This window comes from Manis pentadactyla, chromosome 14, assembly GCF_030020395.1.
Source record: "Manis pentadactyla isolate mManPen7 chromosome 14, mManPen7.hap1, whole genome shotgun sequence".
Taxonomy (NCBI): domain Eukaryota; kingdom Metazoa; phylum Chordata; class Mammalia; order Pholidota; family Manidae; genus Manis; species Manis pentadactyla.
In genome coordinates, this window is record NC_080032.1 from 49670023 (window position 1) to 49695932 (window position 25910).

At 40.0% G+C, this 25910-nt stretch overlaps 1 long non-coding RNA gene across 2 annotated transcripts; it reads left to right on the plus strand.

Moving 5' to 3' along the window:
- Positions 1-2697: 2697 nt before the first annotated feature.
- LOC130680687 (uncharacterized) lies at positions 2698-25910 on the plus strand. 2 transcript variants are annotated; one of them, XR_008993740.1, is made up of 3 exons: positions 2698-2813; positions 3580-3751; positions 25568-25910. It is a non-coding gene; the product is annotated as an uncharacterized LOC130680687 (long non-coding RNA). The 2 variants fall into 2 exon arrangements; XR_008993739.1 differs by lacking the exon at positions 25568-25910 and adding an exon at positions 6935-7525.

Genomic DNA, 25910 nt, shown 5'->3' on the forward strand with positions numbered 1-25910 from the left:
CAGGAGCACCAGTCAGGTGGGAGAGCTGGGGGTCTGTCCGCCTCCACAGACCCACCTCCTAGGAGGCCTTCTGTGAAACACCCTGAATGATAGCTGAATGGGGAGAAGTCATCAGAACTCACTTTTGAGAATCACAAATTCTTCCTCAGTAATTCTTAAATGTCTGTCTCAGAAGGATTTTTGATACTACCAAAAAAGCCATGTGCTCTTTAAAATAACAAAGTGAATCCTATACTATTTGTTTGTTAACATTTTTTTTCAACTTAGGGATACTTTCAGATGGACTCCTTCTCAGAATTGCATTCTCCCCTTGATATTCATTTCTCTACCAAAAAAAAAAATCCTGCCAACTTTTCATTACATTTAGTAATGGGTGAGGGATATCATGGGTAAGTTAAGTTTACCAATAATCCTAAATTTTCCATCGAACAAAGTTGTAAAAACAAATTTTGAAAGCATGGATAATAGACTAACTGTGGGCCTCCCTTGCAGGGTTAATAGAACAGTGAGGAGTGAAATGTTAAGCCAATCAGAAAGTTGTTAAGTCAATATTCATAGAAGGCTCCCTTCTCTCATGGATCCTGGAGAAAAAGCGGCCATTAACAGAAATGTTCAGTAAATATCTTTGACTTGTAAAATATGCTGTAGTAAAGGTGGGGCATCAAATGGTATTGAAACACAGATGAGTATAATTCTGAGAGTTGGAGAGAGAGATACTGGGCAGAGAATGGATATACAAATTAGTACACAGAAGTGTTATAAAATGTTTTCTCAAGGAAATGAGATTCAATGGGAGGCAAAATCAATGCACGTGAATGGATAGGCATGGTTCAACCAAGCTGAAGCTTACTCGTCATTCTAGCCTCTCCTTTCTCCCTCCATGACATTAACTCTGTCATTTCTATACCTTAATGTTTCCTAAACCTCTCAGTCTCTGTTAGTTCAGGCCCCTATCGGCCTGGTGGCCAGGATGATCTAGGACACGCAGTGACAGTGAGCGGACCCCAGATCTCAGGGGCCTAACCCAACACACTCGGCACTCCTGCTGCACACACCTCACGAGCCATCTGGGGCTCTGCTCGTCGTTAGCCCTCTCAGACACCGAGGCTGAGGTGCCGTGGCCACCAGGGCGGGGCTGAGCAGGAAAGGTGAGTCACATGCTGTCTCTTGAAGTTGCCACCCAGAAATGACACAGGACACCGCAGCTCACTTTTCATGAACAGAGCCACACCCAACCTCATCAGGGGCCCCGAGTGCAGTCCTACCACTGTGCAGAAAAGGAAGCTGGGAACACAGCGCCGGTGACCCCACAGCGGTTCAACTGGATTGACCTCGAGTGGTCTTCCTGCTTCTTGCCTCTCCTCCAATTCATCCTCTCCTCTGATCTTTCTTAATTTCAAATATGATTATCTGAGCATATCACCACTCTGTTTAAAAATGTTTAATGGCGCACATAATGCTTGAGAAGAGTCTAAACTTGTTTGGCATGTTGAACAAGCGCGTTTAAATTTGGTCTCAGTCTCCTACATTTTCTTTCTCATCTGCTACCACTATTGGAACTATTCCCCACCTGTACCTCAAACACCATATGTTCCAGCCACATAGAAAGCACCAAAGTGACGTTTTGTGTTACCTCTGCACTTGGGCACATGCTGTTTCTTTTCCCTATACCTAGAATGACCCCAGACCATTGCACATCCGTTTCTTAGAGAAATACATCAAGTGAGACTCATCTAAAATGTCGTATTCTCAGGGGCTACTTCCCTGACATCCCCAAGATAAGTTAAATTTTCTTCCTTGCCCCCATGACGTTGTCTGCATACTTCTTCAAAGTGCAGCTATTGAATGAGATTACTATTTGTTTAAGTTTCTGAGCCTCAAGGAAGAAATGGGCTGTGTTCTTTACAGGATAAGCCTAACATACAAAAGATTATTTGGAAATGTTTATTAGGGGAAATGAAATAAAATACACACATGCACACAGAGTCAAATTCTAAACTGGTAGAGATTCTAAAGTTGATGTGAGTTCTGAGTAAATGAAACACTTTTTTATCCAAAAGTATATTAATTTTCTCTAATTTGCACATATGTGTCATAGTGCTATTAGGCTGAGAATAATTAGGGTGCTTTTCTCTTTTGTGTTTACAAGTACAGATCTCTCACCCTAGTTGATTTAGGGTACCAGTCTTCCTAGGGAAGTGATCTACACATGGAAAATAAAGAGAAATAAAGGTGATTTTCAGTTTGTGACATTCAAAAAAAGATCTTACAGCAAGACAATCATCTTGTGATATGGACCCTGGTATTAAGAAACAATTGTCTAAATGTAGCATATTGAAAGCCAGATCTGATGGTCTGGAGGGAAATTCAAACAGGAAAAAGAAGGCAGAAAGTCAGTCCCTTTCCAGCTCCAGGGAATGGTGGGTAGGCAGAGAGAGCAGTGGGAGGGCCAGGTAGGAATATCCCCACCCCTGGTTCTCTTCAGCTTGACCTGGAGAGGGAGGATTGTTTAATAATCGAGGATAGTAGTAAAGGTGGAAAGAGGTGCTTTGATGCCCTTCCCTCTAACAGTCTACTTAGTATTCTGAGAGTAGGATGCTTTGTAGATTATCTTCACTAATCTGGAATGCAACCACATTAAAATAAATTTGCCATCAAAGCATGGTGACAAAGAGGGAGGAGTTGACATTTGTCTCTCCCAAATGTGGGAAAATAGCTACCATGCTCTCTCTGGAAAATGACTGAAGCAGGTAAAGTGGCCGCAGAATCGGTTGGGGGTGACTATGAAGGGCCGCTCCCACTGGAGCTCAAAGGTAAGTCTGAAGCCAACACGTCAGGCATGGCTTATCATCAGGATCACTGTACAGGCCAAGGAGAAGACCACGGGTACCTCACATTCCAACATCAGAGGCCAGAGGACACCCAGAGGTCTGTGAAGATGAGAGACGACCTCCCACATCAATAAACTAGAGACCCAACACTGCCTAGGAGCAGCCCAAGGCATGAAAGCTCTTTTTCTGAACATCAGGAGGCTGTGTAAATCCTATATCCTCCTGCCATTCATCTGAACATGTAGAGAAGATTATAGGAAAAATAAGCAATTTTCAGAGACTGATAAAATTATTGCATCAGTCTAAGCTTTAAGGCAATTGGACATTTAGTTAATATTTCTCCCACCTTCCAATGAGTGGAGTAATGTGAAAGACTCAATCATTATAACAAAAACGTACTTTTTTTGCTGTAGATCCAGAGTTTAATTTGCAAACCCACTACATATGTATATGTGTATTTATATATGTACACTTCGGAGCATGTTTACTCCACCCTAGTCCATAAAGGATTTGATAACATCTTTCTTTTACATACCATTTGGACTTATATGACTTAAAGGAGGAAAACAAATTTAAATGTGTTTTAGTCATGTGTTTCTATTCCTTGTAGTCTACACATACTGGAGCCTGGGCATATTGGTTGTGAAATTCATTTATCTCAGGGAACTGTCCTTACAGAAAGTGGCAAGTTTTCATTACCTGTGATAGAAACTTCTCGTGCTTTCCAAGTCTGGTTCTCTTCTTCCAGGCATTTTACCACCTTGTTGTCATGCAGAAGAGTATAACCATTTTTGGCCAGTGGATTGTGAAAAGTGTGGTGTAGTCACTTCTAGGCAAAAGAGATGGGCAAGACCCTCCAAGTGTCTCTTCCTACTCCAATGACTGAAGAAGACATCTCTTCCAGTTGGGGTGTTGATAAGGTGGGTTTGTGAGTTCTGTGTGGAAGAGAGACCCCAGCCCAGCTGTGTGGCACATGTGACATGAATGAGAAATTAACTTTTGTTTTTACTAGTCAATGGAGATTTGGGGGATGTTTGTTACCACAACATAACCAAAACTATCCTGATTAATATACTATATGCAATCAACAGCTCTATAGCTCAGTCTTTCAGACTGAAGAATGAGGATAAGAACTGAGGTTTTATAAGGAAAATGGTTATGGGTATGGGGACAATAAGATAATTTAAGTGACCTAAAAGTGCAATACAAATAAATATTCACAGTAAAGAAAAGGTAACTCACTGTGCCCAGAGTCTTGGTCACTGAAGCTCAGGTATTTACTACTATACTGTCACTCTCTAGATTGTCAACCCCTCTTTTCTTTTCAAAGCTTCACCTGCCTCACCCAGACATTAAATGTGAACTTTGAGGCACTGTCATATGAAAACACTCAACCTGGCTTCACAATGGCAAGATGAGATTCCAAACACTGATGTGAGGCTAAAGTGTAATACGAGTAGACAAAGAACATCAGACAACCCAGCACATTCCAAAACGTGTTTCCTAAGTAAATGCTGTTTTCATTAGCTAGCTCTGTATAAAAGTATTGAATATCCTCTCAAAGAACACAGAAATATTCTTGAGTGAACTTAAAAGCATAGAACGGTAGTTAGATAGGTTTTTAATTGGGGAAATGAATAAAGAAAACACCCTCTAAAGAGCAGTTTGTGGAATTGGCAATTCCCAAGAGGCAACAGCATATTGGGTGCTGCACCTGTGGCCACGTTCCAAGAGTGTGGGCCGTTTTGTGATGTCAGGCTTGGGCTGTTTTGTAGCAGAGATGTCATCATTATGATCCATAAATAGATGGCTCATTCCACAAATATGCACATAAATACAAAATCTCAGTGGTGGTATTATTATTCTAATGGAAATACTGTACATCTTACATCAGTGGGGGTCCTGAATTTAATTGGGAAGTCAAGTTTCTGTGACAATGTAGGACTGCCTTGAAGAATCCCATTTACTCTGTGGCTCCTTCATCTCTGACCATGGACTTTACATCTTTGGTTGCCTGAAAGATGATTATGCTCAGGGCCCTGGAAATCATCGACAGGCAATCACTTTGGTCTTGGTGGATCTCATAGATGGTATCCTAAAAGGTGTAGCAACCCATGAACTCATTTATTCATTTATTCATTCAAGAAATATTTATTGAGTGCCTCCTAAGTGCTAACAACTGTGCTAAGCCCTGGGGATCCAGCAGCGAACAAAACAGACAAAAAGTCTTGCCCTCATGGCACTTACATTAGACTGGGGCTGAAGGTCAGAAAGTCAGGGTCAAAGTCTGGTGCTGCCATTAACCGACAAGATTTCAGTTTCCATGATGATAAGAGCGTGGGGCTGGAGGAAGTTCCCACACTGAGGTACCACCCTGGGGGGAGGTGTTTGGAAATATGTTGGGAGGCTGTTGTTACAATAATAACTGGGGGATGCTATTAGCGCTTAGTACCAGAAGCCAGAAATACTAAACTTCTTTAACATAGGACAGTCTCTCACCGGGAAATATTTTCTCACCCAAAAATGCAAATGAAATTCCCTTTAAAGAACCCTTCATGCTTTCTAAGATTTCTTCACTCTCTAAAGCTATATAAATTTGGAAGAATTGGCTTCTATCTCTTCTTGCAAAAAAACATGAAGGTGCTTGCTGTCTTGGAGGATACATCTAAGGAAGAGGCTTCCTGACAGTTCTTCGTTTCTCTCCGATCTTCAAACTGAAAAGTATAAACCTAGAGTCTTGTGAAAATGAAAACGCAAGCCAAAGACACATTTTCTTATTCCAAGAACAGATTCCCATCAGAAATGTGTCTGGATTTTTTTCTCCCATAAAGAAAGTACAGTAAGAGACTCTTACAACCTTGAGACCACTGTGAGCATTCTCTATTCAAAGAGATGCCCTACTTTCACCACCGATGCAAGAAGCATAAATTAACCTGGCATCTGAGTCCATCTTAAACAGAATTTTGTGGTTTAATTTACTAAACTGATCTTAGAACCACTCTCCAGCTCCAATAGGTAATGTCAGTGTTCTCTTAGCATTAATCTATTTATGGTGCCTAATATCTGCAAATGAGTTCTGTGATGATCTAATGTGTTTCCCCTTCTTAGGCTGTCCTTCTTTGGAGATTTTGTTCACTGGCTAAGGGAAAAAATTAAATGAAATCAATTGAGGCAGAGCTGAAAATTTGCATTTCTAACTAATTCCCAGGTAATGATGAGGCTGCTGGTCTCTGAACCTCTCTTTGAGAACCACAAGGTTCTTTTGATTATTTTCTGGGCTGAGTAAATGTCTAAATTATTCTGTAGCTGTAAAATGCAGAAACTGACTACAGAGTATAACCTCGTTGCCTAACTTTGGTGCCAAACTGTCAAATACTGAAACTCATAGTTCTCACTCAGGGTGACTGATGGTCACTAATAACTACCACAATGACCCAAAAAATTGCCTCAGTGGTACCTGTACTCAGCCCAATGGAGGAGCAAGTTTTAGGGGGTACAGTGAGAATTTCCTAGACTTTCCACCTTTAACTCTGGAGGACTGAAGTCATGTTTGACACAGAGGTATGGAATCTGGCCATTGAAGGGCAGCTAATAATTCAAGCCAATACTCCTAAAACTGATCTGATTCTGGCTGAAATTGACAGTGATTTTTTACAAGGGGTTTTTACAAGGTCCTATTGCCCTTCAGGAATGCCACTGAACTTCCTAAAGTAGGGTTGTGCTGTGGCACAGATTCAGAAGAAGTGATATAAGGGCTTAAGTAGAATCCTAACCTGAACACCTCCTGCCAGTGACAATGAGTCAGTAAATTGAACTCTCTGAAGAGTCCTTCTCTGCAGAATGGGGAGAGGAAGACACAATCTAAGGCTGGTTGTGGGGACTCCATGGAGTTACATACATAAGAGAACTTTGTAAACAGTGGCGTATTATACAAGGCAAGCTTTTAACACTAAGTCCTTCCTAATGGTGAGCTATAGAGAATTGTCATATTCTGATTATGCCTGAAATTGCATGCAACAGCCTAGTGGGGATAAAATTATCTGAATTAAATTTGTGGACAGGTATCTACAAAAACATAAAGATGATTTTTTTTTTTAATGTAGGTAACTCTCGACAGCCTTACCAAGACATTTCATCTGATTACAGTTCCAAGTGGTCTTCAGGTCTCTGGGCATTTCTAGTAGTTTCTGTCATCTTTTCTACACATGTACATATCCTGCCATGTTTCTAAAATCCCCAAGTCAAAAGTAGGTGTCCCCCACCAATGATATCTTAAGAAAATGTATATGCTTGACATGTAATAATTGGAAAATGTATGTATAATTTACATTATGTAGTTTTTCAACTTTATAAAGAAAAACAAGGTTGAATCACTCATACTATCTGATTTTAGGACTATAAAGCTACTGTAATTTCAACAGTGTGGTATTGAAAACAGAATAAATGTACAGATCAATGGAACAGACTAGAAAGTGCAGAAATAGACCCATATGTTTGGTCAACTGATTTTCAAGAAAAGATAAAGGGTGAGTAAGTTAATGGAGAAAGGAAATATTTAATAACTGGGGCTAGACCAACTGGACACATATAAAAACAAAACAGAACAATATAAAACTTTGATCTGTACCTTGAATTGTATATAAAAATCAACTCCACATGGATCACAGACCTGAATGTAAATCTTAAAACTATAAAATCACCAGAAGAAAATGCAGACATAAATACTTGTGCTTCATAAAGCAAGATTTCTTAGATATAATGTGAAAACATGAACTGTAAATGAAAACTATTTTCATCAAAACCAATTGATAAATTGAACTCAAACTAAGAAATTCTGCTCTTTGAAACATACTGTTGAGAGAATTAAATGACAAACTACATACTTGGAGTAAATATTTGCAAATTGCATATCTGAGGATTTGTGTCAAGGATATTTTTTGAAAACTCCCAAAACTATATAATAAGAGGACAATAACCCTATTTTTTTAATAGGCCAAACATTTGAATAGAAACTTAACCAAAAATGTGTAAATGACAAATATACACAAGAAAATATGCTTAACATCATTTCACTGGGGAAATACAAGGTAAAACCACAATGAAGCCACTAGTTACTTACTTACTAGAAGTTACTTACTAGGAAGGCTAAAATTTGAAACCAAAAAACATATACATAGCAATTCCAAGCACGGGCAAAGATGTGGAGCTGCTAGGACTTTCATGTATGGATGGTGCAATGCCAAATGGTACAGCTACTTGGAAAAGCATTTGGCCATTTCTTATAAAGATAAACATTCATTTACCATTCTACCAGCAGTCGCATTCCTAAGTATTTACCCAGATGAAATAAAAATTTATGTTCACGCAAAACCGTGTTCATGAATGTTTAGAACAATCTTATTCGTAATTGCTCAAAACTGGAAACAACCCAAATATTCTTCAACTATATAGCAGAAAAACAAACTGTGGTACATCTATGCCGTGGGATACTGTTTTATAACAAGGAATAAACTGCTGACAGGCACAGAAAATGGGTGAATCTCAAATATGTTAACATAAATGAAAGTAACCAGTCCCCCAAATCTACATACTGTATCATTCTATTAATATGACACTCTTGAAAAGGCAAAACTATAGACACAGAAGAGAGATCAGTGATTGCCAGGGAACGAGTGTGGGGGGCATGCTGTCTGCCAAGGGGCCACTCAGGGGAAATATTTAGAATGATGAAACTACTCTGTATCTTTATTATGGAGATGGTTGTATATATGGAGATGTATGTGTTTGTCACGTCTTATAGAACGGCACACTAAAAAGTTCACTTTACTGTGATAAATTCTACCTCACTTAAAAAGGAAGAAAGGTGATGTATCATCTCAATTTCAAGTGTAAGATTGTATTAATTATTAAGTAGAGTGTTGAAAGTGCTCATTTTCTTTTCACTTTCTTCTGGGCCAATAACACAGACTGGTGTAAGCAGGCATTGGGCATTGCATTGAAAATTGGGGTCACAGACATCCCTCCCCACCTTCCTGTGACAGCCCTTCATAAACCATACACTGTAGAATAAATTAGCAGATGTGAATTAATGACTGACCTTCACTCATCCAACCCAGGGCCTAAGGAAGAGGCAGGCTGTGCAACATCCACCAGGAAGTGGAGACATCTCAGAAAGCCGGCTAGGAACCTGACTTGGCATTGGGCTGAGACCACAGCTCAGGCTGAATGTTTAGAATTCTGGAAAACAGTAGTCAAGGCCCCCACTCAGATGCCACTGGTGAGGTAGGTTTAATGGCATGTATCCCTTTTAAAGCTATTTCAGTGCTAATAAATAAGGAAGTAATAGAAATAATATGAGTAGCAATTGCTGGCATTAATTGAGCATTTACATCCCTCTACTTTACACACGTGATGTTACTGAAGCCTCATGGTCACCCTGTGAGAGGGATGTGAGTATAATGTACTTCGTACAAATAAGGGAATTAAGCCATAGGGAAGTTACAGAGGTGTCCCCAAATCGCAGTTAGTATAGGACAGAGCCAGTATTTGATCCTGGTCCCTGAATCTGGTCCTTTTAAACAAGGGAGGAAAAATAAGAAAGTCAATTTTGTCTACTCATGTTTTAAATTCTTTTAAACTGTTCTTGGAGGTGCCTGAAAAGCAAGTGCAGCCAACACTAATGGCTCCCAACCCTTATTATTAATGTCATATAGATACATATGTAAACTTTAATTTAAAATAACTCCCTTGCCTTCCTGCTCTTTGTTTCTGTTCATTTCCCCCCATACACCAAGCAAATGGTATACCGGGCTGTGGAGCTAACACTTGCATCTTAAGATCTCACAACCCCTCTATTTATCAGGCAACAATGTTACCAAAAATAATTGCAGGCACAACTAAAGAGAGGGAAGCAAGAGGTGGGGGAGAATCTGTCAATATGTTTGCTGGTGGAAAGCTTTAACTTTCTGGAGTCACATCTTCGAGACATTTGGAATAAGTAAGCACCCATTGCGCCATCATACAGGAGACTACAGAACTTGGATTGAGGCCAAGAGTGGGAGATGGTGCAGGGTTTCAGTCCTGCGTCACCAGCATGTGGCACTGTGCAGCAGCAGCTGTGACAGGGAGAGAAGAAAAATGTGGGCCTCACCATGTCCTAATACACCTGCCAGAAAGCTGCTGGCCCTCAGCTCAAAGTCCTCAAAGGGCTCCTTCTTTTCCACACTGCTCTTAGGTTCCAGGGATTGACACTGGGTGTCCCCCACAGGCCTTCCAGATGGCCAGCAGGGTTGGCAGAAATGGTGATGTGCTTCTCCTTACACTCCGAGGCAACAAGTGCAAGGAAAGGTGACAAAGGGTAGAGCGATCCTTTAGAGGCCCCGTCTCACCCTCCAAGTTTGCAGACTGCCATCAGCACTGATGAACTAATGAACCACAAGAATATGTTGTGTGTGGCTTTTATGCAGGCAGTTCTCAAACGACACAGAAGAGTGGGGCCTGCAGGGTGGCCCTGCCTCTTCCAGGTACAGCTTCAGTGATTTTTATCTCAGCTTGGAACACAAAGTGTGTTCTGATACTAATACTGATAAAAGCATAAAGGCTGGCGCCATCTGCCATGGCAACTATCAAGATGGCAGATGCTTTTCATCAGCTTTATCTGAACTTTGCATTAATGGGAGGGAATTCAGAGACTGTGGGTGCATTTCAAAAAAAAAGGACATTAAAATGATAGCACTCCTCTGAATAGAACCAATTCATCAAATATCAACCAATTCTCATCGCCTTTCTCTCTCTTGTAAGAAAAATAAGAGGGAAAGAATCTTGTTCTGCTCTTTGTCGCTGTTGTTTGGTTTCGGTTTCCTTGTGCGCCACGTCACTGTCCTGTGGCTGTATCCAGACCACTGCTGGCTGTCCTGGCCTGGGGAGTCGGGACAGAGGGCCTGTTGCCTCCAGGCAGAGCTGCCAGCGCTGGAGGACTTAAATAAGCAGCCTCGCAAGGCAGGGCGAGAGACCAAGTAGTGAGGGAATGTTCAGAGCCTACTGCAGGCATTTTTCAAATTAAAGAAAAAAGAAGGGAGAGAGGAAAGAGGAAATAATGTTCCATAGGGCTGCCTGAAAGTGGATTGCACATATATATATGTTTGAAATTTATACTTTATAGCAGGGCCGCCTTTCTGTTATTCAATAGTCACAGTAGAACAGGACAATTCACAATAGCCAGAAAAGATGCTAGTTACATTCAGCTCAAGAGCTTAGTTGAGTAGGAAAACATACAGATATATAAATATGTGATGGCACTGCAGGCTGTGTGCACGCTAGGGTCGGCCTTCTCTGGTTTATTATGTATTATATTCCACAGGATGCTTTCTCTTCTTTTTAGCTATTAGTTGCTTATTTTTTTGTCTACGTATCTGTGAATCTATAAGTGTATTGATTTGAGAAAGTACTCATGCTTGTCCTATAAGATACGCAATTTCAAATGTGTGAATAGATATATTTTACATTTATATATATGTTTGTTTATATACTTTATGTGTATGTGAACATAGGAAAGCATAGAAATATTTGTACATATACATAGACACACACACACAATGACCATTTATGTATGCGTGCATGTTCTCACACAGCATAGTAATAAAATGAACAGGAGCGGGTAAATTAGAAAGGAGTGGACACATGATGGCCATCATATAAACATTTACAGTCAAAAGTCTTTACAGCTGCACAAATGACTACCAGGACTTGAAGAGAGCCCTTTGAAAAGATTTTTTTTTCACCCTGTAGAGTAAAATAGAGGAAAATCAAAACCACAGATGAATAGAAAAAACTAGAAGGCAGCACCATGGAAGGGCTACGGTCTCTTTGATGAAACTTGAGCTGGACCACTGACCTCCTTCTGGCTCAGGGGCTCGGGAAGTCATTGCAAAGAGCATGTCAAGACCGCCCAGCTGGGCAGAGTGATCCGGCTTCAGTGAGCCGCGCGCACAGTGCTCTGGGAGAAGCCTCACTTCCTGGTCACAACCAGGCTGATGGCGGGTTTTTCCCTCAATGTGACCACAGGAATATTTTTCCCCTGTAATCTCTCTACAAGAGATACACTTTCAGATATGTTTTCAGTTTTGTTATAAGAAGGAAGGAAGAAAGGAAGGAAGGGAGGGAGGGAGGAATGAGGAAGAAGGGAAAAGAAGGAAACCATTCTCGAGTCTGGCTGCCTGCTGGTGTGCTCTGCACCGGGCCCCATGGCATTAGAGGGTGCAATACATATGAAGAAGGGGCTATGTATGGCTTCATGAAGCCTCAGTGAGCAGAGTTTTGTATTAATTTTTAATCTAGCTAATTGTCTACTTTTCAAAAAAAGGGGAAAATGTGGGCTATATTTTAAGAAAAAAACAATTCCATTTCATACGCCTTCATATGTCTATCAATGTTTCATTTAATCATTTATAACTTTCCTGGGCTAAGAAGCTACCCTCATCTCCCTCCACAGGCATTAATTTAGAGGGCCAAACTTCATGTTATTAATAAGGAAAAGCAAATTTCAAAGAAACTTTTTATTATATATAAATAAATAACCACTTAATCCTAACAACTAAATAAACAGGTTATGTTTATAAAAGGACAAAAAAGGTAATGTCAACAAGAGGAAGGGCCATCCCACACCAGAAGCAAATCTCTAGCAATGGGACATAAATACAAACCTCACCAAACTAAGTGACTAACAACAAGTCAGGCTGGAAGGATGGAGACATAAAAGACAGTGATAAGAAAATGCCTTCAGGGGCAGAAAGTATCCGGAGAAGTTTCAAATCATAGCTTTAATGCTAGCTGTGTCTTCTTGTACAGGTTACCTGTTTTCTCTGATCCTTGAGATCTCTTTTAAAATCAGCATTGAATTTTAGTCATTTCTGGAGTTTTAAAATAAAATGTGAAAAATTAATGTAAGGTCTAATGTAGATGTGCCAACTTTTGATTTCATCCAGTAAAGAGAACAAAAGATGGTCATAATTATAGCCAACACTTCATTAAAGATAGGAAATGGTAAACCCCTGAAAAGGAAGCATAATATCAAATAGAGAACAGCCCGTGAATTTGAAGAAACTTAGTTTTAGGGAAACCTCTTTATCCTCACTTTTCTTGTGCTATGGACCAGTGAGAATTTTGTCTCAGGCTTGTCTCCACCCATGTGCGGGCAGTGAGGCATCAGTGGTGATGTTCCCTTTGACTGCTAATGATTCTAAAACTTGATGTCCTTTCTGAACTCATACCACAAGTGAAATACCAACCAATCATCCTGAGCTCTGATGCTCTGCTGATGAGCAGTGAGCTGTGTTACATTACATCAGAAGGCAGCCTTCAGAAGGACATAAATAAAAAAGAACCTCTTCAACCTGTACAATAAATATATCTCTGGAGAATTTCATATAAACCCTTTTTTTCTTATACCAAGAAGGAATTCTTTATCCAAATTGATCTTAGGGGAACCCTTACTTAAAAAAAGAAGAATTATATTTATAAAGTAAATAATAACCTATTAATATGACTTCTGTGTAAATCTGCATTTTTACACATATTGGAGTTACTTAAGCAAGGTCTGCACGGATCATAAAAGATAATCTGATAAAGGTCAGTGAAGTGCTATGAATTTATTTACACTGAAGGTCTCATTTTATTTCCCATGAACACATACCATGAACAGACTATAAGTCTTTTCAAAACAATAATATAAGTATTCCAAAAAATTGGCAAAAGCAAAGAACTTAGAAAAATAAGAACTAAAGTAACTAATATACATTGACTGTATATTATATATCAGGCACTTTATATGTATCATCTCACTGAATCTTCAGATACTCCTCTGAAATAGATTCTGTTATTACCTCATTTTATACATGATGAAAGTGAGGCCTGGAGAGGGTGCACAGCTCGCTTACATCTGGGCGTCTAGGAAGTGGTGGGGCCAGAGTGGAAACCAGGGTCTGAGCCCAGAGGGGAGGTCTTACTCACTCTGCTCTCCACTGTGAAGCCCTTTCTGTAACAACACCTTGGAAGGGTAGCAACATGGATCAGTGGGGCAATTTTTCCCTGGACATGATTTCATGAAGGTACCATCACTGTTAACCACCAGCCCCCATAGAGCAATAAAGACGGCAATGTCATCACATTCACCTGCCTTTCCCACATTGTTGAATGAATTTAGTAGTTCTCAAGTTCCTGTATGTAAAAATCACCTGAGGCACTTGCTAAAAGTGCAAATAGCCAGGCCCCATCACTAGAACTTTGAATTTGGAGTGGAAATGGTATGTGGCAATCCCGTTAGCCAGGGAAAGTTCATGCTTGATTCTCAGCCCTCCTTTTCCCTTGCGGTAATAAACGGCATTCCAAATGGCAGACTTGTCTTCAGCTGACCCCATTCATTGACCTACCTAATTTTTCAAATACTCCTTGGGTCATTTTAATGTAGATGTTCTCTTGACCTCACTTAGAGACACCCTGAATTGGATGATGTCTAAGTTTCCTTCCAGCTCCAGCTCTTTGAATTTTCCTTGTAAGTAATGTCTCAACCTTATCTTCCTCTGTAATTATCATAATAGTGGGGTTTGCCGACATACTATAAATAGAGTGCTGTGTATACAGTGATAAAGAAAAAGAAGATATAACTAGCTCTCATCTCTATGTCTCATTCATTCTTTCATTCATTCATCATCTATGTATTATTTAATCAATATATGTCAATTAGTGAGTTAAATGTTGGGGAGTCAACAATAAATGAAACAAATGTCATTCTTGCCCTCATGGACCCGACAGTCTATGGGTAATACCTGCATTAAAAAGCTGTTAGGTATCTGACAAGCTTATAAAGTGTAAACAGAGGTTGCAAAGTAGCACATGACAGGGAATACATACCTGTATTAGACAGGTCAATTTAGGATTTGCTGTAGTAACAAAGTAACCACCAAAACTCATCAGAAGGAAGATTTCTTTCTTACCTGTGCTCCGTCTTCTGCTCTTGCCTTGAAGGCCTCCAGCAACTTGACCTGGACTTGCCTGTTTGAAAGTGATCCTACACCATTTCTCTCCCTTCCTGTCAGCCACGTTGTCCAATATGGTTGCCACCTTCTACACATGAGAAACAAATATTTAAAATGATGTGACTCAGGAACCGAGTTTTACAATTTTATTCAATTTAAATCAAGTTGGAATGGAATCAACCAAATGTGCCTAGTAGCTAGTATAATGCGCAGCACAGATCTAGAGCCTTAACCTAAAATGGCTGTTGATTATACCTGACAAATACCACATGCATGTGTCTATTGCTTAGGAATACTACATATAGGATCCATCATTTATCTATAAGAAATTTCATCTTTCAGCCAAGGTATGTGAATAGATATTTTGGATGGTTTGTTCTGTAAAACTGACTTCCAAATGTGAACCAGCAATTACTTCCCACTTGATAGTCACACAATATGATCTTCCTGGAAGCAAGTTCACCTTAGTCCAGGACTGCAAACCCAAATATCTAAGGGAGCAAAGAAGGTAAAATAAATGAGTGGAACCTGCATTTGCATGTTACATCTGTAGAAATAGTGTTCATTTCCACAAAGACATATGCTCTCTGACACTTTTCTTGAGACATGGACCTCTCTGCCTAGTTATCTTTTTCCCACCCTCTCTTCTAGCCTTATATTCCTTCACCTAGCCTTAGCCCCTTTTATACAGAATGCAAAAGGTAAGAAAGCTTCAACGAAGTTCAGGGATACTGAGGAAGAAGTAGTCGGTATTTGGCTGGAGTCAGAAATACATTAGCAGGATAGAATTTTAAGGCTAAATGCGACCTTTGAAGTCAGCAAATCTAAGGGCTTGGAAAAGCCACCTAACTTTATCATATATTTCAGTTTCTCCTCCATAAAATGGAATTATTTGTCTTTTTACCATACTCAACTGAAGTCATAGGACTAGCTAGTCCAAGATCTGAAGCTAGAACCCCAAATAACATTGTAGGTTTCCTTTTCATTAATCCCTTACTCAAGTTCCTTGCAATGATTAGATGAAATTGAATGTGTGGACATGCTTTTCAAACTATAGATTTCTATACCACTATTTGTTGTATTGTTCCTGCTTATCTAAACCACCACACACAGAGCCCTAGTTTTGCTCCAAAGTGCAATAAAAAAATAGAGTATTTATAATTATAACTTGGATGTTCCAAACTCTGCCAGCTTGAAACTCTCATATAAGTTTCTTGCATCAGTTAGAAATTATTTTTAGCTGCTAATAACAGAAACTGGCTATCACAGGGGCTTCAATGAGAAAGAAAATTATCTGCTCATTAAAATAAAATCCAGAGGTGTACAGTATAGGACTGGGGAGGAGGCCACCAGCATATCATTTGTTTAGTCAACAGTGAATAATCTTCCCCATTTTAGAAGGCAGAAACTATTTGAGATTTTTAGAGCAAGTTTTCTAATTTTGAAAAAAGTTATAAGATCCTGTCTCTGCCTGGCATGGGAAGTTATGGGAACTTCTGCTTTCTGGACATAGTCCTACCAATGGTGACTTAGAATAACAGAGGAAGATTATACCATAACCCATAAACAATATAATCATAATCCAACCATCTATATACAATGCAACACCACTGCATATAAATTTTTTATAATGTTTCTAGTTGCTTAATGATAGGTTTCTGCATGAGAAATACAGGCTGCAGACATGTACTGGCAAAATGCCCTCCAGAAAGGTTGGAAGCACTTTCATTATCACTAGGGGGATGAGAGCTTTTCTTTCCACAAAATCACCAGTCAAGTATATATCCTACTTTTTTCCTCCAAAAATAGGGAATGAGATGAGAGGAAAGCTATAAAATTAGCATTGAAATATTTTATTTTTCACCCTTTGAATCATGACTGGGCAGCTATGAAATGCAGTTCAATAAGTGTGACCAATTACAGAAGTTGCTGCAGGAATAGCTCCATTTAGGACGCCATAAATACAACCCATAAAATGGATGTCATCAATAAGAAAAGAAAATCACTGAAATCAAGATAAGTTCATCAAAGGACAGCCTGACTGGCATAAAGGGGGTCTCAGCTATGTGTGTTCTTCAAAATCCTAAGTCATTTTGATATCTATCCCCACTTTTCTTTCAGCACACACACACACACACACACACACACACACACACACACACACACATACTCAAAATCCCTTAGGAGTCATTGGATAAAAGGGTAAGTTTTTGCTAACCATGTATTTCTAATAGTTTCAATTTTGTTTTAAAAAATATACTAACAATGTGCTAACCAAATTACTACAAGTCATTAGAATTTATCTACTGAGATCAAACTGGCAGATTAGCTGACTGTCATTGATAAAGCAACTCCAAATTCCCTGTTGATTTGGCACTTCTGGAATGCACATACATGTCTAAAGTGAATACAGTTATTCCCAACATGCATGGTTTTAAACAAACATTTACATTTTTCTATTATTACTTGAATATATTCAACAGAAGCATAGGTTTGGTATAATAGTTTGTGATTAGGTGAAGTTATCCATGTAAAATTAGTAAGAGAAATTGAACTTTATTGAGTAATTTAAAGAAATGGAGAAATGAGATTTGGGAGGTGTTAGGAAGATGTTCGAACATAAAGATTACTGGAAAGATGAAGAAGGGGGCAAATGTATGAAAGAGGCCCAAATCCAGCAGAGGAAGGTGCGTGACAAGAAGTCAGAGACATGGCATAAGATTACTTCCTGCAGGCAAATCCGGTTCAAGTTGCTGGAGGCTTCCAACAGCAAGAGTGGAAGATTTATTTGATTAGAGTCATGAAGAGCCACTGGAAGACTCAGTCACTGAATACCAAGATCCCAGTGCCAGGCATGAGAATTATTTTGGCAACCATGTGCTGAATAATTTGGAGTGGATAGAGATAGTGTGTTGGAGTCAAGAAAGAAGAATATTCTGGTAACCCAATAAGTAAACCAGAAGCTGGTCACAGTATAGAGTCACAGAGAAGACTTGGAGACTCCAGGTGCATCAGAAAAGGACATATCACAGCAGCTCACAGAATGGGTCTGTTGGGGGCATTGTTCGTTCCTGGCAATGGAACCACCATGGCAGTGGCCTTCTTTGAGCATGGCTGTTGCTTCTGTTGCACCCAGAAAACTTTAGCAGTTTACCTCCTACTTCCCCTCATGAGTTGATTAGGGCTGCCTCATGTCTGAAGGTCTCCAAACACTTCTTGAGCTGGCCTGGTTTCTTAGTGTAAGCAGTTGCCTTGCACAGGTGACTATTTGTGACTAAGGACAGAAACGAGATGAAGATCACCCTGAAGTTTGAGGCTTAATGGGTCATTGGGTAATAAAAATAGCATAGGAAGAGAAAGCAATAGGGGAAAATTCCAGCAGCTGAAGAGTAGGAAATGGAGTTGTGGCTGCACAGGCACAGAATGCAGGTCAACGACAATTACTGTGTTATAATGGAGGGGGCTGGAGGACAGGCTCCATTTGGAATGCAGTGAGAGCAGTCCTACAAGACGGATCGCATTAATATGAAAAGAATATTATTGAAATCAAGAAGGTACAACAGAGGGCAACCAGAATGATACAAGGACTCAAGGACCTTAATTATTTACAAAGGTTGGAAACATAGTTGCTCCACTTTCCTCTGTGAAAAAAGAAAATGTAAAGGGAATTCACCAAGAATGTCCTCAATTCCAAGGTAGCAGAATAGAGGGAGGTTCGCAAGAACTAAATGCCAAAGAGAAAGAAAAAAAGGGGCATGTGCTTAAGCCCAGAAAGAATATGGTATTAAATATGTTTTAGTGGGATTTCTTTACAAAGACAGGGGGTACATTCACAGTGTAAACTACTCTGCAGGCTCAGATTACTAACGCATGTGTACTGTCCATATGCAAATGTGTATTTATACAAATACTATATATTTTAAGGAGATAAGCATTACAAAGGAAAGTAATTATGGGGAGGCACAATTGCAGACTCAGCTTGACTTACAGAGATTTCCTGTTCTAAAATTTTTTTTCCATTACCCTTCCATGTAATTTTCAATGTTTTGAGTGCCCATTGGCCATACAGACTGAAAACTAAAACAATCTAGAATGATATTCACATGAAACTGACAGGAAAATAAATCTGATCTTGAGCTGTCAAATCACCCCTTGAAATCTCCTAAGGAAATTCCCCTAAGGAATCTCTGAAGAATGTCTTCTGAGGAAGAAACCACAGAAGCACTGAAAATCCATTTTACCCCAACCATGAGGTACTAAACTCAGAAAGGACTTTGGTATTTTCAATCTACATTATTTGGCTCCACATGTTAGAAAGATTCAGAGCAGATGCAGCCCGGAGTGGTAAGGAACTCCTTAGGAACAGGGTCACGGAGTGGGCCTTGAACAATGGGAAAAACAGAGAGAAAGGGCACCCTACCCCTGCTGTGTGGTTAGCTAGGACAAGAGATGAACAGTTGCCAAACCGGGCTGGGAAAGTCTGAATTAGGTTTGAAAAGAGCCGCTGGTATAGGACCCTGGTGTGTATATTTCCCTTTTGATGATCCTTTGTGATGGGAAAGGGGAAAATATGTTTCAAAACACTGACTCTGGCCTCCTGAACTTTTGGAGGGAAATTTGGTGTCATTCACAGTGGAGAGAGGGCCAAGTTTTATACTAGTCCTTTCCACTTCTGCCCTGGATTACAGCTGACCCACATTAGAGCAGAGGTGGTCATTTCAAAATGTATAGGAGGGCTTTGTGTCGTCCAAAGCCATGCTGTTCAGCACAGTAGCCCCTGGCTATATATGGCGATAGAGCATTTGAATTAAGGTATACTGTCAGGATGAATACACGTCAGTTTTGTATGAAAATAACAAAGAATGTGAAATACTCCATTATTTATGTTGGTTACATATTGATAATGCTTTGCATGTTTTTGGTTAACTGCGGCATATCATTAACATTAATTTCACTTATTTCCTTATACTTTTCTAGTGTGGCTACTAGAAATTTTTAAATTACATATGTGGCTCATGTTATATTTTTATTGATCGTATTAGTCTCCTAGGGCTGCCCTAACAAAGTACAGCAGACTGGGTGGCTTCAACAGCAGAAATGTATTGTCTCACAATTCTGGGAGCTGGAAGTTCAAGTTCCAGGTCAGTTTCTTCTGAGGCCTCTCTCCTTAGCAGGTAGACAGCTGTCTCCCTCTGTGTCATCACATGGTCTTCTCTGAGTGTGTCTGTGTCCTCATCAGCTCTTCTCGTAAGGACACCATATAAATTAAGTCCCACCTTAATGACTTCATTTAAGCTTAATTTATGTCTTAAGGACTTTATCTCCAAGCAGAGTCACATTTGTTGGCTCTAGGTGCTGGGACGTCAACATAGGAATTTTGGAGAACACAATTCAGCCTATGTGAAAAGGGGGAGGGCTGGAGGAGATGTTCTCTGAGCGTGATGTGATACTTCCTGAACTGCTTTACCTGTGTTCTGTGGACCTGAGGCAAGAGTCAAGAGAAAGCAGAATTCCTTACTAGGCTTAACAAAACAGGGAGTCCAGGGCAGAGAAAAAGAGGAGAAAAGCTGGATCGACAAACATGAATGAGCAGGGATGCAGGAGAAAAGACCAGTGAGGTCACTGAGACCAGGACGTCGGAAAAGGAAAGTTGTCAGTGCTAAGTTCTGTGTGGCAAGAATTCTGAGAGAATCTTAAGAACAAGCGCATCATCTGATATTGGACTTAGTGAGCCTGCTTTGCAAGGGAGCCTTTGTATGACCAGCAAAAGACAGCAGCTGCTATGGCAGCTGTACCAGCACCACACACCACACGCCACACACAACTGCTCTGTGTAAGTAGTTGCCTTGAGGAACCAAAGCCAAAGGAACAGCACGGGGCAGAGTTGGGAGAGCAGCTGCAGAAGGCAAGATGTGAAGGGACTCAGAAATTCGTTGGGGAAAAGAACTGGGGAAACTGGGGCCTGGACTGGAAGAAAGGCAGGTTGGCTGAGTCCCCCATGATGCTGGCCCGAAGCTTGTGAGGGGTGAGTTCCTGGTCTTCAGACATATGACACATTCATACCTGAATCACATTTACCAGATGTGTATACACGGTTTTCTACTTTACCTCACCTGTGTACATTATCTCACTGATTTCCAAAACAGACATGTGAAGCAGACAGCTACATTGCACCACTTATATTCCCATTTTATGTAGGAGAAAGCTGAGGCTCTGAGGATTTGCATGTTTTAGTTGGGAACCAAAACGCCAGATCTGTTCAGTGCTTTGTCAGCCTTCCCACAGCCCTCTACCACCCCACCCTAAACAACAGTATCACACACACACACACACACACACACCTGTACATGTGTGGACTGATCTCACAAGGCTCAGTTTTAGGTTAGAATCCCTCACTATCCTGTCATTTTCCCTTGTAAATTAGTGTATTATGTCATTCTAAACACTTCTGGTAGAGTAACAATATGCATGCTAGGAAATTGTCCAGGAAATACACATCAAATTTGAAAAAATATGTTTAAAAAATACAGCTACATATGTCTCTACTGGTATTTGAGTAGAACTATGGCCTGACTCGGGTGAACTACCTCAGCAGCTTAGAGCCATTGTCTTTTTTGTGATGTTTGCTCAGGGCAAAAGACAGAAGATTGAAGGTTGATTGGATTAAAGTGTGTCAATAAGAAAAGAGTATGTCTTAAACGTTTTCTTCATCTATCAGCGTGAAAATGAAAACATATGAAATGAGTGAAAAGGGCTTTTCATTCAGTGATAGATAAAAAAACATCATAAATATAGCTCATGTTTTTTTACTTGATATATTACCACTTTCCTCCCAACAAGACATTTACCCTCCCTGACCCAAGGAATGGTGCCACGACTTGCACATGGAGTGATGGAGATCTTATCTTTATGTCTTTTTATGGGTGTTCAATTTTGTTTTTTAATCTGTAACTCACACATGGTCACAAGGATGGTACACTAGTACTATTTCTAGAGCAACCATCACTAAGAAATGACATAAAGTATCTATCCACATCTTTTTTCCTTGATTTTTTTAGCCAAATGTTTAGTGGTTTGGGTGAAGAGACAAGTTCTAGAAAAATTCTAGGAAAAAAGAATTACGTGTTTCATTCAAGATCAAAAGCAGTTTCCACAGGTATCCAGAAGAAAAATGTGGGACATTTCCGAGGAGCCCCCAGGTCAGCTCACTCTAGTTCTTGCTGCTCAGAGATGATTCTCAGACCAGCAGCATCAGCATCTTAGAAACGCAGGTCCTCGGATCCCATATTAGACCTCCTGATTCCAAATTGGCACTTTAAAACATCCCAGCTGATAATACTTGAAAGTTTGAGAAGTACTGCTCTAGATTATTCTCAGATACAGCACCTAAATTCTGCAAAAGCAGAAGTTTAACCCAGCACTGTAGTGGCATTTGGGATTGAAAATCATAGACTCTTCTACAAGAACTTCAGGACCCATGTAGCAAACATCTGGGACCCACCACAAAGCTGGGGGGAATCACAGCAGTCTGAAAAACAGCGCCTAGTCCCACTTCAGTGATGGTTGAAATTTCACAAAAGACTCCCAGACTACTTTCCAGGGACAGCCCCAGATAACAAATGGCTCGCCTAGCTTTGCGGCCCAAAGCCGGAGGAGACCCAGACTGGCCATGGTTGTGTCAGTGGGGAGGAGTCTGAGAAAAGATGTGGGGGGATCAGAATAGGGACAGGAGTGAGGGGGAAGCAGAAATAGAACACAAGAAAAGGCAACGAGGGATGAGAAGAGAAGACAGGGACAAAGCAGGAGGGGGCAAAGATGACTCTCTGAGCCTAATTGAATGCCATGGGACCCCCCTGGCCTGTATGACATCACACCCTGAATAATAAAACTTCCTTGGCTTTCCTAGAAGAGATGACACAACATGACCTGAGTCACCAGCCCACCCTGCAAAATCCTGCCATTTCCTGATGGCTTTCAGGGCCAGAGGACTCGCCCTCAGGCTATAAGACCCATCAACATTTCCATGCCAATTCCAAAGCGGCAATTGTGGGAGGAATAGAGCCAACTGCTCCGTATACTTCAAAAAATAATAATAATAATAATCAGCTAAAGGACTTTGACCTGTTAACAACATACTAACAAACTCTGAGCTTGCTGTTATTGCAAGAAATAATGCTGGGGCCATAACAGAAACTGTAGATTGATTGATTTTTTTAATACAATGTTATTCATGAGAATGCTGGCTTCTCTACGGCGGTGACACCTGCTGGTGCCATTATAGTTACAAGGCCTGTTGGAGAGGCTGTAAGGGTAAAGGTTTATTCTACTATAAATGCATGTTGGGGCAGGTAGTAAGTATCCCAACAGTTTCTTGTTATACTAGGCTCAGTCAAGTCTGGCCCATGTTGTTAAGTCTCACAGATGATATTTGCACAAAGAAAATTTTAAAGTAAATATTACACCAAAATCTACATCATTAATTAGGTTGTGAAGGAAATATTATCTGAGTCAATCCTTAAATTAATCACTAACTCACATCAAGAATGTGAAAAAAGGTTGCTTAAAGCTCATATTATGAACACAATTCAGTTGTAAAGCTCAATATTAAAACTATATTGTAAAATATATACACTTGATTGCTATAAAAGTACTTATCTCAAAAAACAACTCAGCACATAGATTTTCATTTACTCAAAGACAATAAAAGAATATTATCACACAGTTCATTGTTCTATCAGTCAAGAAATAATTGTTAAGCTCTTATTATGTGCTTAACAATCATACCATTTATATCCCAGTTTCCCAAACTCAAATATATACTGTAAAATATTTATATGTATTATCGGTAGTAAGTACAGATTCTACTTTCCCATATCAACACCTCAAAATGGGTTTTGCTTTGGAAGGTGAGGTCTCTGTCCTACACCAAGCAATCTAGTGGTTGCAAGCACAGGCATGATATGAGACACACTTGGATTCCTGTCTTTTCTTTATCTCAGAACCTTTCCAACTGTGACCATAGACTGATTAATTAATCTCTCTGTATTTCATATTTCCTCATTAGCAGGAGAGAAAGGAAAGTACAAAATGAGTCTGGAATATCTTGTTATTCCAGAAAATACTGATGTGCTTAAAGATGGTGGATACATGTTGCAGTGGACAGAACAGTGTCCCCTAAAGCTGTCCGTAACCAAATCCCCAAAACTCTGAATATGTTACTTTGCATGGCAAAGGGTAATTAAGGTTGCAGATAGAATTACTATTGCTTATCAACTGACTTTAAAATAAGGAGTATATCCTGGATTATCCAGGTAGGCCCAGTGTTGTCAAAAGGGTCCTTAAAAGAGGAAAAGGGAGGCAAAATAGGAATAAGAGTCAGAGACTTGATGCTAACTTGCTGGGTGTGGAGATAGAGGGATGAGGACAGAGTTTAAGGGATGTGGGTGGCCCAGGAGCTAGAAAAAGCAAGGAAACAGATTTTCCTCTAGAGGCTACAGAAGGACCATAACCCTGTAATACCTTCCTTTTTAGCCCAATGAAGCCAATATCCAAATTCTGAGCTTTAGAGCTATAAGATAATAAATTTGTGTAGGTTAAGCCACTAAAGTCATGGTAGTGAGGCAACAGGAAACTAATGGACATATCAGGAAAATAGGATCCGTCTTGTACATATACCAAGAATGATATAGCAACTGTTAACATCTGGGGGATCTGGGTGGAGGGTATAAGGAAATTCTTTGTACTGAATGCAATTTTCACAACATGTCTGAAATTATGTCAAAACAGTTTTAAGAAAGAAAAAAAGATCTGCATAGGGAACAATCATATCTCCAGCATCCTCTCCTATTGCACACAGCCAGGCAACTAACTGTCCCTCCTTGACCTAGAAAGGGATCAAAGTCTCAGTCTTTTAAGAGGCACTGACCTGGGACCAACAGGCAAGCAGAGGAATGAGGAGAGGCATGGCACTGGGAACTGGAGATCAGTAGAAAACTTACCTACCAAATAGTGGGATCCCTCCACTAATCTCTAAAACACAGGCAGCCAGTTTGATTCCCTGACTTCAATCCATGCAGATAGTCAGGGGTCCCCCAGTGAAAGAGCAAGACTGCTGTTCAGTGAAGAGTACAGGTCTATGAGATTCATATATGCACAATATGGTAGGCAGAATAATGGTTCCTCAAAGATGTCCAGAGCCTAATCCCAGGAACCTCTGGATGCATTAGGTTATGCAACAAAGAGGAATTAAGGCCACAGATGGAATTAAAGTTGCTAATCAGTCAAACCTAAAGTAGAGAGATTGTCCTGGATTATCCATGTGAGCCCAATGTGACCTTGAAAAGAAAAATACAGAAGCAACAGAGGGAAATGTGACTGAAAGAAGATGAGTGATCTGATGAGAAGGACTGAATTGCTTTGTTGGCTTTGGAGATGGAGGATGGGTGTGGCCAGGGGGTTCAGGCAGGCTCCAGAAATGAGAAAAGTCCAACAAACAGATTCTGTCCTGGAGCTCCAAGAAAGGCAGCCCTACCAACACCATAATTTTAGTCCAGTGAGACCCACATGGCACTTCTAACCTGCAGAAGTATAAGGTAATAAATCTGTGTTTTTTGAGGCCTTACATCTTTGGTAATTTGTTAGGGCAGAAAAGCAATACACATGGCTTCCAACTGACTTATAATAGGCTTCATCTTATTTCAATAGATTTCATTTTCAATGTAAATGGACAACCAAGAACTACATTTGAGAAGTGCTTCTAACATGGAAGACAGATATGGAAACAAACAAACAATGGAAGAAACATAAAAAATGCAGGAAGAAATATTCCCAGAGGAATAAGTAGAGATAATGCATCCATGAAACAAAGGCAAGGAGCTATTTATTTATTGTATTCATCTAGTATTTATATAGAACTCATTATGTGCCAAGTAATATATTAAATGTTCTATAAATATTAAACCATTTAACCATTATAACAACCTTATGAGTTAGGTTCTGTTACCCTTGTTTTACATATGAGTAAAACAGGCACAGAGAGGTTAAATAA